The sequence below is a fragment of the Mus musculus genome, chromosome 3, assembly GCF_000001635.26.
Source record: "Mus musculus strain C57BL/6J chromosome 3, GRCm38.p6 C57BL/6J".
Classification (NCBI taxonomy): domain Eukaryota; kingdom Metazoa; phylum Chordata; class Mammalia; order Rodentia; family Muridae; genus Mus; species Mus musculus.
The window spans coordinates 62,308,328-62,322,395 of record NC_000069.6 but is presented as its reverse complement, the minus strand read 5'-3'; the positions used below and the strand labels follow the sequence as shown (position 1 = coordinate 62,322,395).

At 41.2% G+C, this 14,068-nt stretch overlaps 1 non-coding gene across 1 annotated transcript; it reads right to left on the bottom strand.

The window, feature by feature from the left end:
- Window positions 1–11,841: 11,841 nt before the first annotated feature.
- On the bottom strand, window positions 11,842–11,985 carry LOC115489831. Its single transcript, XR_003954783.1, has one exon. It is a non-coding gene; the product is annotated as a small nucleolar RNA SNORA48 (small nucleolar RNA).
- Window positions 11,986–14,068: the final 2,083 nt, after the last annotated feature.

Below are 14,068 nucleotides of genomic sequence, written 5' to 3'. Positions count from 1 at the left end.
ATGGTGCATACTCATGAGTACATTGGGGCAGAAGGTAGCTGGACTATGCAAACTGCTTCAGTTAGTCTGCAGAAGCTTGGGAAATGCAACAGATGGCTTTTAGCTTGTTTATTACTACTGTGGAGAAATGTGTGCTTAACATTATCCGAGGGAGATTCTGGCTTTAAGAGAATCTGGAAACCTGAATTTTAATGGAAAAAAAAAACCTCACAATTTACAAACTTGTGTGCATAATTCAAAAATTTTAAATATTTTATGGGTCAACAGTATGCGGTTCTAACAAAATCATCTGTGTCCTTCCTGCCAGGCTCATCTTTCCCCTGAGAACTGGTCCAGAGTGGTCTAGATATTCAGATGGGATGCTGGGAGGCTAAAGTGTACTTATGTATTACTAGGATTGATGTTATGAAGTACTCAGCAGCTTCCTCGACAAAGTGGCAATTTTTGAGGCTATCAGAGATATTTTCTAAATTCATGTTGTAGTTCTACCCTTTATATCTTCTCTTCTCCTTCCCAGATGTGTATTAGCCATGTAACTTGTGTGTGGGGGAGACATTTCCCACTCCCACTTCCAGTGTCTCTCCCTCATTCATTTTAACACACATTAACTCTAGTATAGCACACTCATCAACAGTGTAGAACACACAATTTACATGACTTTACAGGGCTGGCTTTCCAGATTATAAGAGAGAATATAATTAACCCACCTGTCATACTAATTTTCAAATAAGAAAATTAAATTTAAATAGCGCTTTCCTGTGGCCCGATGTATAGCACCATCCATATTAGAAGCAGATCTGTTATTCTGTACCTTCTATTTTAGCCCAGTAATATTCTAGCTACTTCTCTACTGCTATGACAAAACATTGTGACCAAGCAATTTAAGGAAACAAAGTGTTTATTTCAGTGTACCAGCTATTGTCTATTATTGAGGGAATTCAGGGTAGAAACTCTTCCTGACGCCTTTGGATTGCTGCCTTTGAGTGTAGAACATTTAGATTCTTCTCCAGCACCATGTCTGCCTGCCTACCACAGTGCTTCCCACAATGGTGACAACTGACTAACTTCTGAACTGTAAGCCAGCCCCAATTAAATGTTTTTCTTTATAAGAGTTGTCATGGTCATGGTGTCTCATCTCAGTAATAGAAACCCAAATAAGGCAGAAGTTGCTACCAGGAACTAGGGTATTGCTGTGACATGTCTGACCATGTTTTTATTTGGAGGCATGTAGACTTTGGGACTTTGAGTTAGAAAAGCAGCTGAATGCTTTAAGTAGAATTTAATGGACCATAATAGTAGGAACGTGGAAGACAGTGATGCTGAGCGTGGTTTGAACTGTGGGGGCCTGGCTCTAGAAATTTCAGAGGAGAATATTAATGTGTGAATGTGTGGAGACTGTTCTTGAGATATTTTGTTGAAGAATGTAGCTGCTTTCTACCCCTCTCCCAAAGTATGCCTGAGGCTAAATTGGGGAATAGATTAGCTTTGGCAGAGGAAATTTCCATATAGCCTAGTCTTGACTGTGTTACTTGGTCATTAGTGCTCACTCTGATGCAGATCAGTAATGAAAAGGAGCAAACTGGGCAAGGAAAAAGTAGAAAATGTACAATTTGTGGAGAAAAAAAGCACCAGGAAGTGGAATGGAGCTAATTCTGTGTTCAAGAAGATAAACATATTAGAGAAAAGCCTGAGGTTAAATGAAATAAAGGGAGTAGTGTCCTTATGGCAAGATTCCACCCTGCTAAAGTTGCAGCTTGTGAGAAGGAATTAAAAAAAAGCTTCAGGCTGAGTGTAATGTATCATGTCTTTAATCCCAGAACTCAGGAGACAGAGGCAGGTGGGTCTCTTGAGTTTGCAGCCTGGTCTACAGAGCAAATTGCAGGACAGTCAAGCTGAGGAAATGAAGGAAACCACTGAAAACAGAGATGATGAAGATGTAATTGAATGATTGGGGCCCTGTTCTAACCCCATCAAGCAGCAGAACTTGGCAGATTCAGCTACATGGTTCTGGCTTTAGAGTCAAGGATAGAAGAAAGGGGTTATAGGATCTCTCTCTGTGACTAAGGGAAGCTGCTGAGGCTAGCTAAGCATGTGTCAGTCAGGGGTGTCCCTGCATGAATGCCTAGAGAGGCCATTGCATGAAGTTGTAGAGGTGAAACTTGGATTGCCTTGGAGACCCCAAAATGTTGGAGAGGCCAGAGCTATGGGATAGCTGCCAAGAAAGGCTGCTCGTGGAGATGATTGCTCTTTGCTGATTTCCTCACAAACTCATGCTAGCTTTCTTACACTTACCAGAACCTGTCCAAGGAACAGTGTTACCCGTAGTCGATTGTGTCCCACTGTGTCAGCTAACAATCAATATTAGACATGCCCACAAAGCCAAATTGATCTGGGCAATATCTCAATTACAGGTGGCTTATAATGTTCTGTAATCCTGGTTCAAGTGATGCAATGCCCTTTTCTGACTTCCATGGGCATTGCCTGTATGTGGTACACAGACACACATGCAGGAAAAACACCAACTTAGATAACATAAAAATAAATAAATCTAAACACAAAGCAAAACAAAGCAACCCATGGACTCACATTGTATTCATTTAAGATCCAATGGCTCCTGCCAAGGGGTCAAGTTTCTATGATGGTCAAGAGTCCTCAGGACCAGAGGAGTGGAAAATAAGTGGATCATCTGAGGAAATAAAGATACTGCTACCAGTCAGAATAAAAAGGGTTAGAGGGTTAGGAGGTGCCTATTCAGAGCCACATGAAGGATCTGTGCACATAGATAGCAGGTCCTATGGAGCCATTTACTCCCAGTTGAACAGTTATTGGCAATTGATAGCTGCTGGGGAAGAGTCACTTTTTATTGGGGTTGTGGCCAGTGATACATTGCCATTTACCAGTATATAGACCCACAACCATCGCCACTAATAGGACTCAGGGGTTATTAAAGAAAGAAGATGATGACATGAAATTGGATGGAGATGTATTGGAGGGTGGTCTGAGGAAAATTGGAGGGAGGAATAAAGGACAGAGCCATTCAAAACATGTTGTACATACCTATGATATTCTTAAAGAATAAATAAAACATTCATATGTAAAGTGGGTAGTCATACATACTAAAATTTAGACACAAATAATGCATGAAATTTTGAATGACAATAAAATAAAAACTCCTATAACCTATACTCTATGTATTAAGAGAAGTCTAATCAGGAATACTTTTGAGCTACAAGGAAGAAAAAGAGGTAGGCTTAAGGTAGATAGTAGGATTTCCAGACAGATCCATAACCACACAGACATATACACATATAGACTGCTAGAAAGTGCCTTGCACAGACAGAAGATGCTATAGCCAGAATTTCCACACAGCTCTGTCTTCGTCAAAGCACATATTCATAATCTTTTCCAGAAAGGTCCTCATTATGTTTTGGCTTCTGGATTGAAAAATACTTAAAAATGAGAATGATGCGTCCTTTGTCTCCTATAACTAAATTACATCACAATTGTAGAGTCTTTCAATACTGCATGCTTATTCGTCAATATTGTATACAATCATGAGCTTTGTAACAATGCTTTGGTCAGCAATGGACTGACTGGGTTTATAAAATGCTGACTACACCATTTAGCCTGGACTGGCATTGCAATGCACTATAGGTCTGTGTAAGTGTACTGTGTAGGTATCCTCATAACGGTGAATCATGTAACATTTTCTTAACTTGTCCTTTTTTTAAAATATTACATGCCTAAACTTATAGTACTAATGGTTACATTTGGAAGGCTATATGTATTTCTAATTATTTACATCTGTATATTTATGTCACTGGTAGACAACTGTATATAGTCTGTAGTATCTATAGTACTAATGTTACTATCCACATCAGACAATAAATCCGTGTAAACAATTCCTGAATGATCCATCTCTGACTCGTGGTTTACAGAGCACCTGATATGGAGCCTCCATGATGCGATTCTCTAAGAAAATATTTTCAACCACATTTTCATATATACCAATGATACAAGTATCCATTATCACAGAAAACTTACTGTATGTTCTCCCAGAAAATATAATCCTTACATTCTCTCTAAGTGGTCTACAAGTTTACATGTATGTACAATGAATGCCAGAGCACCAAACAGTACTTGCTAACCTTGTGATGCATGCCATCTGAACTTATAAAGATGTCACAGCTAACACTAGGCTGAACTCATTTTAACATGTGGAGTGACAATCAGTCAAAATTTTCTTTTTTAAAGAATACACTTGCTTTGAATGTTTCATATATGCACACAATGTGTTTCAATCCTACCCATCTAACACTACTCCTTCCACCTCCCATTCATTTCCCCATCCCCTTTCCAAATGTTATGTCCTCTTCTTGTTATTAATAACCCCCTGAGTTCAATCAGTGCTGCCCATATGCACATAGGTACAGGACCATCCACTGGAGCATACATAGCCCACCAGTGGTCATGTCTATAAGGGAAAGTGAGTCAGCCTTTTAATGCCATTGTGAAAATTCATAATATAGGTTACTGAACACATAATTTTTGTTGTTAATTATATGGTCTTTCATTAGTAATATTTCTCACAGGTTTTTCTTTTTAGCTTGATTGAAAAACTTTAAAAATTATTATTTACTCATTTATTTATTTTGTGTGCATGTGTATGCCTGTGCCCATTTGCTTGTGCTACAGCACACATGTGGAAGTCAAAGGAAAACTTGAGGGAGCTGGTTTTCTTCTTCATTGGAATCTGGACATTCTTACACGCGTTCGTGACCGGCCAGGAAAGACGCAACAAACCGGAATCTTCTGCGGCAAAGCTTTATTGCTTACATCTTCAGGAGCCAGAGAGCAAGAGAGAGAATGGTGAAACCCCGTCCCTTTTAAGGAGAATTATCTTCCGCCTAGGACGTGTCACTCTCTGATTGGCTGCAGCCCATCGGCCGAGTTGTCTTCACGGGGAAGGCAGAGCACATGGGGTGGAGAACTACCCTTGGCACATGCGCAGATTATTTGTTTACCACTTAGAACACAGGATGTCAGCGCCATCTTGCAACGGTGAATGTGAGGGCGGCTCCCTACAGGACATGAAACAATGCCCTAATCTACTGATGGATTTTTCCCCCACTGACAAATTACCTGAATCAAGGATACAGGACAGGGCATTTTACCTTTTCAAAAATCAATGCATTTATCTGTGTGCTTCAAAAGTAAAATGAAGGTATAAATTCCTTTTAGACATAAAATTGGATAAACATGTTGCGGATAGCCCTGGAGCTAATTATATTTGATGTTAATTCCGTTCTCCTGTGAGTGGCTGCGAACAAGGAATGAGTCAGTACTCAGGTGATTTCCTGTAAACCTGCTTCCCACCTTAATTTGTAATATAAAGGAGAGCTGATGATTGGGCAGATAAAAGGGAAGGTGGAGTGGAAGGTGGGGAGAGAAGAAGGAGAAAATGGAAGCGAAAGAGGATGCAGAGCAGAAGCACAGGGCCTGGAGAAACCGCAAGTTATAAGGGGTTTCATAAGATGTGGAAAATTGCAGTGTAGCAGTAGATCTGGCCAGTCTAGTCGCACAGCATGTATTCTTATTAACTGAGTTATGTTTTCATTGCTGGGGCATATTTGGGTTGGAGATTTACTGCAACATAAGCTTTGTTCTATTGATGCATCTGAGGGTGACTCTATTGAGAGATCTCAGGGTAACTGTTGATACATCTGATGGTGACCTAGCTCTAGGGCTCATTTCACCCTGCTGCTTTATCAAAATATCATATTAGCCTTAGAAATCTGTCTTCAGTAGGATGAATACTGCTGTAGAAAATAAATGCTACTCTACAAGTTGGTATAGTGGGTATAAAACACTTTATTATGCTTGTTCTCAGTAGCATCAGTTCCCTCCACTTTTACTAACGTTTACAGTAAATGTACTTTATTGAGCCACAGATACAATAAACAATGTCAATTCTAACTTAGTTACCATAGGACTGTCACCCATGCTGAGATAGGCCTTGGTGATGCATCTGTCTTTAAGTTATTTCTTCTCTTGTAAGGAACCCCTTACCCATATTCCTGTAAGTAACCCCAGTAAAATTCATTGGTTCATTAAGTTGGTCTTTAGTGTTATGGGTACTTTGGTTTGTCATGGGCTTCCAATCTGGGGTGAATAGACTTATGTGTGTTTCGTCTCCCTAGGAAAGATCTTGTCACATATTAGAAAGTTATTTTTTGATGTGCTTAGTAATGCAATAAAAGAGTTTGTGTATGAAGAGAATTATTCTCTATATTGTCTGTAAATGTGTAAGATAAGGCAGGTTGCATTGCTCTTTAGCTTTATTTTTGTTAGGGAAAGCCTATTGCTTTTGGTTTTGCACATAATGTCTATACACTCTTATTAATTTTTCTGCTTTTTTTTTTTTTTTTTTTTTTTTTTTTTAGACAGGGTTTCTCTGTGTAGCCCTGGCTGTCCTGGAACTCACTTTGTAGACCAGGCTGGCCTCGAACTCAGAAATCTGCCTGCCTCTAAACAGTCTTTTATTTTTATTTTATTTATTTATTTTTTTCTCTCTTCAGACACAACAGAAGAGAGCGTCAGGTCCTATTACAGATGGTTGTGAGCCACCATGTGGTTGCTGGGAATTGAACTCAAGACCTCTGGAAGAACAGCCAGTGCTCTTAACCGCTGAGCCATCTCTCCAGCCCCTTTTCTGTATTTTTTATTAGCTTCATGAGAATGTAGCTGGGAGATTACTACCTGCCTGTCTGTTCATCTATCTGTCAATCTCTCTGAGATAATTTCCAATAGGAAGACTTTTGTTTTTGTGCTGTTGTGGGAACATTATAGCTAATATGACTTTACACTGTTGATCCAGCTCTCTCCTAATATATGGAATTTTCATTTATTGGATTTTCTCAGTCTAGTATTTCTCTCTTTTCACTACTCTTTTTATTTAAAATAAAAGGGTTTTTTTCCCTCCATAGTACTACATTCTATAAGAATGTCTTACGCTACATATCTTTTTCACTTTATCATCTTCTTTTTACTGTAACCAGGATAAAGAATAAGCAGCCTATTGACTCTTTACATTATTATTTTTAATGTGCTTTTCTTGATAATTTATGTGTGAAGTTAAGATTTGTTTCTTTTTTATCTGATGGTATTTATACTTTTTAACTCCAGTGTTCCTTGTAAGTTTTTGTTTGTTTAATTAATTAATTTTGAGAGAGGTTCTTTCTATGTAGTCCTGGCTGGTATAAAGCTGAGAATATAGACCAGGCTACTTTTGAACTTACAGAGATCTGTCAGCCTCTTCCTTCCAAATGCTGGGATCAAGATTTTGTGTGTGTGTGTGTGACCATACCTGGCTCTTGCAACTTTTAAAACGCTCTATAAAAGCTTTGTCCTTTTTTCTTCTTTTTATGTTAGGGGAACCCATCCAGGCATCTTGACTCTGATTTCTCTAGCTTAAGTCTTCATTCATGTGACACATTTTAAGTCACTATTTATCAATAGAAGCCAACCTTTCCAGAGTCATTCTCTACCTCTATCCTGGGGCTTACCTGAATCATCTTGAATATACTCACTACTTTTTCATTTTGGCTCCATTTCTGATCTATGGGCTTGTTTATTTAATTATTCAGATTCTTCACTTACTTGTATACATTACTCTTGTCAATATTTTGTAGGAAGAGGACATTATACACCAATTTCATTTTTTAAAAAATTATCTTTAATCTTTTTTTTACAGTCCAGTAGTTATCCCCCTTCAGGTTTGTCCTCTATCCATTCCTTATCCCATTCCTCTTTCCCTGTCATTTTGGTGTCTAGAAGAGATGGTGTGGCTATACTAATAAATAACTAGGATTTGAAAGTCTTTGCCTTTAATCCGCATTCCTTCATTTAGTCCTTGTAAGAGCACTTCTTGGTATATACTGCCACGAGGCTCTACCATTATTCATTTCTACATGACTTTATGGAGTACTAATCTATCCAGAGTGGTACAGTTTGTTCTTGGAGCAAGTGGGATGCAGCCTGGCCAGAGGGGCCAGAGAAGAACAAACAGGAACAGGTTGAGGCCAAAAGATTGAATGGCAGGTGATGAACTTAGCACTGATGCAGAAAGTGAGAAGCTCTGAAGGACTCAGAGCAGGAGAATGCTGAATGGTTAAGGAGGCCACACTGATCTGAGAAGAGGTGGCTCTAGCAGCATCTTGGCCCTGAGACTACAGCAGAAACTAGACCACAGTAGCATGAAGAGACCAATTAGAGATACAAGCGAGAAAGGGGCCACATTAACTATTTCTCTTGTTGTTCCATCCAAACGCCTGACAAAATGCAACGTGAGGATGCATTTATTTCTGTTTGCAATTTAAAAAGAGATACAGTGCAGACTGGAGAAGGCAGAGCAATGGAAGTATGACCCAAATGATTATATTGTGACAATAGTCAGGAAGAACGAAATGACCAGGAAGTGGGCCTAGGATCTAGAAAGCTCAAGACTGTCCCATGACTTATTTCCTCCAGAGACACTCCACCCTCTACAGGTTCCACAAGCTTCAAAACCAGCACAGTCACCAAGCATTCAGAGACTTAAGTGACCAACCACATTAATCCTTAGGGAATATTTCTTATTCAAATCACAGAAAAAGATGTCAAAGATCTCCAGAATGAAAGATGTGTGTGTGTGTGTGTGTGTGTGTGTGTGTGTGTGTGTGTGTGTGTGTGTGTGTGTGTGTGTTGTGTAGTTGCCACCCACCTTGATTTGAGAACATGTCTCTAATTGCCCGGGATCTTGTCAAGTCAGCTAGGCTGGCAGGGTAGCTAGTCTCACCCATTTACCCATCCTGCCTCACCTTCTCAGTACTGGAACTATAAGTGAATGCATCTAACCTTTAAAAATGTGGATTTTAGGGTTCAAACTCAGGTCTTCCTGGCTGCCGACAGGCACATTATTAACCGTTGCTGGTGGGAGTGCAAACCTGTGTAGCTACTTTGGAAATCAATATAATTTCTCAGAAAATTGGGAGTCAACTTACCTCAAGACTTTCTATACCACTCCTGGGCATATGCCCCAAAGACTCTCAATCTAACCACAATGACACTTGCTCAATTATGTTCATTGCAGCTTTATTCATAATAAAACTGGAAACCACCTAGATGTTCCTCAACTGAAGAATGGATAAAGAAAATTTGGTTCATTTACACAATAGATGGCATGAAATTTTCTGGAAAATGGATGAAACTAGGAAAAAAATCATCCTAAGTGAGGTAATACAGACCCAAAAGACAAATATGCTATCTATTCACTTATCAGATAACTTATCTGATATTATATCAGACCTACAGTTTGTCATTCCTGCATGATGTGCCTGGTAGTGCTGGAACCTAACAAAATTGTCATCAGAGAGATTTCATCCAGCAGCCGATGGGACAGATACTGGGTCCCACAACAAATATTAGTTGGCGGTCAGGGAGTCCTGCTGAGGAGGAAGAGGAAGGACTGGAGGAGCCAGGGGGATCAAAGACACCACAGAATATGGCCTACAGAATCATCTGACTGGGACTCAAGTGATTCACAGAGATCAGGGAACTTGTGTAGGCCTAGCTAGGTCTTCTGTATGTATATTATGGTTGTACAGCTTGGTGTTCTTGTGAGATTCCTAAAAGAGTGTATGTCTCTGACTCATTGCCTGCCTTTGGAACCTGTGTGTGTGCACGTGTGTGTGTTCATGTGTGTGTCTATGTGTGTTCATGCCTGTAATTGCACATGTGCCTGGAAGTATATGTGTGTTTGTGGCTGGAGCACACCCTTGGATGCTGTTCCACATGCATAGTACAGTTTTTAAATTTGTGTGTGTGTGTATGTGTAAGAAAGTACACACACACACCACACACACACACACCCACACACACACACACACACACACATAGTCTCTCAATGACACACACACACAGACACACACACATATATATATATATATATATATACACACACACACACATATACATACATATATATGTATATATACAGAGAGGGAGGGAGGGAGGGAGGGAGGGAGGGAGGGAGGGAGGGAGGGAGGGAGGGAGGGAGGGAGGGAGGGAGGGAGGGAGGGAGGGTCTCTCAATGGCCTGGAACTTACCAAGTAGGTTATGCTGACTCATAAGAGAACCCCAGTGATTCACATGTCTTTACCCTCCTGCTCTGGATTTCCAAGTCTGTGCCATCACCTAACCTCAGTGATTTTATGTGTGTGTATGTATGTATGTATGTATGTGTATGTACATATGTATGTAATTTTGCACAGGTTCTGGTTAGCAGTATATAACTAAGCTCTAGCCTTGGCCCTCCTTAGTCCCTTTGCTTTCCCTTTCTTTGCACTTTTCTGGAGTCCCACCAGTTTTGGGGGTTTCTGCTGCTTCTGTATTCTTTCTTTCCTTAGAATACTGCTTGCTGTCCTGTTTTCCTCACTCCCCACATCACATGGAGGCTCCTACAATGCATCGTCTCTTCCTGGAAGTCTCAGTTAGTTGTTTTAGGATTGTCATGACTGCCTCTGGACAATTTCCAATGGTTTTTTTTTTTTTTTTTTTTTTTTTTAGACAGGGTTTTTCTGTGTAGCTCTGGCTGTCCTGGAGCTCACTTTGTAGACCAGGCTGGCCTTGAACTCAGAAATCCGCCTGCCTCTGCCTCCTGAGTGCTGGGATTAAAGGCGTGAGCCACCACCGCCTGGCAATTTCTAATGTTTTTAAGAGACTCTTTGTGAATTTCATATCATGCACCCCAGTTCTGGGCAAATTCAATGCTCTTGCCATCAGAGCCAGCCTACTGTTTTCCAAGCAAGGTGCAGCGCCTGCTCTCCCTTCTGGAATGCTACAACCACTGGGGGTGGCGGGGGAGGGCAGGGCTAGCTCTCCAGCTCTTATCCTCTCAGGGCCAGCTCTGAGAGGGGACGGAGCGGGGAGAGCATCACCCTGTACCCATACCACTTCATGCCAGACTAGTGGTGCCCCCACCACTAGGGCCAGCTCCACCGTGCTGCCTGGGTATGGTGCATGGATGGCCATCTCTTCCCCCACCACCAGGGCCAGCTCCACTGTGCTGCCTGGATATGGTGCATGGATGGCCATCTCTTCCCCCACCACCAGGGCCAGCTCCACTGTGCTGCCTGGGTATGGTGCATGGATGGCCATCTCTTCCCCCACCACCAGGGCCAGCTCCACTGTGCTGCCTGGGTATGGTGCATGGATGGCCATCTCTTCCAAGTGCTGACACCGGTGAGTGATGGGTCCAGCTCTCCAGAGCACCACATCCAGTGGGGGGCAGAGCCAGTTCTGCATAGCCACTGGACATGCACATGGTCCCCGGCGGCTGTCCTGACCAGGGACATCTCCATGTTTTCTATGAGCCATGGATATTGACACCAATCTCTGCTGCTGCATAGCCATGCACTCAGACATGACCTGCAGTGGCAGCTTGGGTTGGAACTTCATTGTGGACCTAGGTAGCAGAGCTGGGCACTCACGACAGGCTATTCCTCTCCAGCCTTAAGTCTCCAGTTCCACCTCTCTTCATAATGCTCAAGCTGCTCTAGTTTTCTTTCTTTCCCATCTGACCATTACATACTAGCACATGGTAGTGGTTCCTGCTGCAGGCAGGCCATGTGACTGGCAGACCCCCGAGCGACATCCTCCATCTGTGCTGCACTGTGTAGTGTGGCAGCAATCAGGTGTCTATGGTCCACCTGTGCTGTGCACTAAAGGGCAGGTCTGTGAGTGACATGGTGGTCTGCAGGTCTGTCTGTCTGTCTTTCTTCTGGATCTGATTTGACTTGGTTTTTATGAGTCATAGGCCCAAGACAGCTTTGGCTACCATGCCAAGAATCAAGCTAGGATGAACAAAGGACTGTCATCTGCTCTGCCCCTGCCTGATATAAGAACAATGCCACCAATAAGGTGTCTCTTTGCCCATTGCCTAGGGAGGGGGCAATCATTAATTATTTTCAGTTTCCTTTGAATTAAATATTGAAATGTGTGTGTGTTTATAGGAAGTTTCAAAAGTTTTCATTTTATGGAATAGTTAAGACATTACTTCAGCCACCCATTCTATTCTGGAACTATCATTAGATGTATTTGGAGATGTCAGTAAAACTACTCTCTTCTTCCTCCTCCTCCTCCTCCTCCTCCTCCTCTTCCTTCTCCTTCATTTTTTTTTGACACAGAGTATCTCTATGTATCTCTAGAAGTCTTAGAAAAATAAATGTGGTAAGTAGCAGTACTTTCCTATAGTTATGAAAAATTATGAAATTACATATTAAGAGACAAATATATACATATCAATGTAAAAGATAATGTGTACCAGATGCAGTGACATGCTGTACAGCACTCTTATAAAAGTTGATAATGTCTAAGTTGGGGACATATCTTTCTATTTATGACTAATTACTAAGCACTTTATGCTGGCATCTGAGCTGGAGGCAAAGTGAAAATTATGAGTGAAATTAAATAACAAACTTTTAAAAATTATGATTTTCTTTAGTTTCCTAGCATTTTGGTTATTGTAAAATAGTTAATTATCTACTCCACTGTATCAATTGATCTACTTTTTCAAATATATACCAGTTTACTTTATGTTTCTGGCTATGTGCCAGGATTGAGTCAGTCTGAATCTAGGGTTGAGGTCAGATCTCTGGTCTGATAAGTCAAGCAGTATTTTGTATCCACTCATTCTAAACTAGGCAAAGTATAAGTCAGTCTAAATTATATTTCTGTTTTTCTAATCAGTTTTTAAAATGGAAAACTGGTTGAGCCAGCTCTGAACAGACTAGTCTGTTCTGTTAAAATTGCTATTAAAGGGATATACAGTGGATTGTTTTTAATCATTATTCAGAGTGTGTACTGATGTTGCAAAAGATTTTAATATCTGAAACAAGGGTTGATAAGGCAAGATTATAGGAGAAGGTGAGAAAATAGGCTCAATTCCTTAGGTAAAGGCCACCAGTTTTTTTGTTTGTTTGTTTGTTTGTTTTTTGTTTTTTTTTTTTGTTTTTTTTCCATTTTTTATTAGGTATTTAGCTCATTTACATTTCCAATGCTATACCAAAAGTCCCCCATACCCACCCACCCCCACTCCCCTACCCACCCACTCCCCCTTTTTGGCCCCGGCGTTCCCCTGTACTGGGGCATATAAAGTTTGCAAGTCCAATGGGCCTCTCTTTCCAGTGATGGCCTACTAGGCCATCTTTTGATATATATGCAGCTAGAGTCAAGAGCTCCGGGGTACTGGTTAGTTCATAATGTTGTTCCACCTATAGGGTTGCAGATCCCTTTAGCTCCTTGGCTACTTTCTCTAGCTCCTCCATTGGGAGCCCTATGATCCATCCATTAGCTGACTGTGAGCATCCACTTCTGTGTTTGCTAGGCCCCGGCATAGTCTCACAAGAGACAGCTACATCTGGGTCCTTTCAATAAAATCTTGCTAGTGTATGCAATGGTGTCAGCGTTTGGATGCTGATTATGGGGTGGATCCCTGGATATGGCAGTCTCTACATGGTCCATCCTTTCATCTCAGCTCCAAACTTTGTCTCTGTAACTCCTTCCATGGGTGTTTTGTTCCCAATTCTAAGGAGGGGCATAGTGTCCACACTTCAGTCTTCATTCTTCTTGAGTTTCATGTGTTTAGCAAATTGTATCTTATATCTTGGGTATCCTAAGTTTCTGGGCTAATATCCACTTATCAGTGAGTACCTATTGTGCGAGTTTCTTTGTGATTGGGTTACCTCACTCAGGATGATGCCCTCCAGGTCCATCCATTTGCCATATAAAGTTTGCAAGTCCAATGGGCCTCTCTTTTCAGTGAAGGCCGACTAGGCCATCTTTTGATACATATGCAGCTAGAGACAAGAGCTCCGGGGTACTGGTTAGTTCATATTGTTGTTCCACCTATAGGGTTGCAGTTCCCTTTAGCTCCGTGGGTAATTTCTCTAGCTCCTCCATTGGGGGCCATGTGATCCATCCAATAGCTGACTGTGATCATCCACTTCTGTGTTTGCTAGGCCCCTGCATA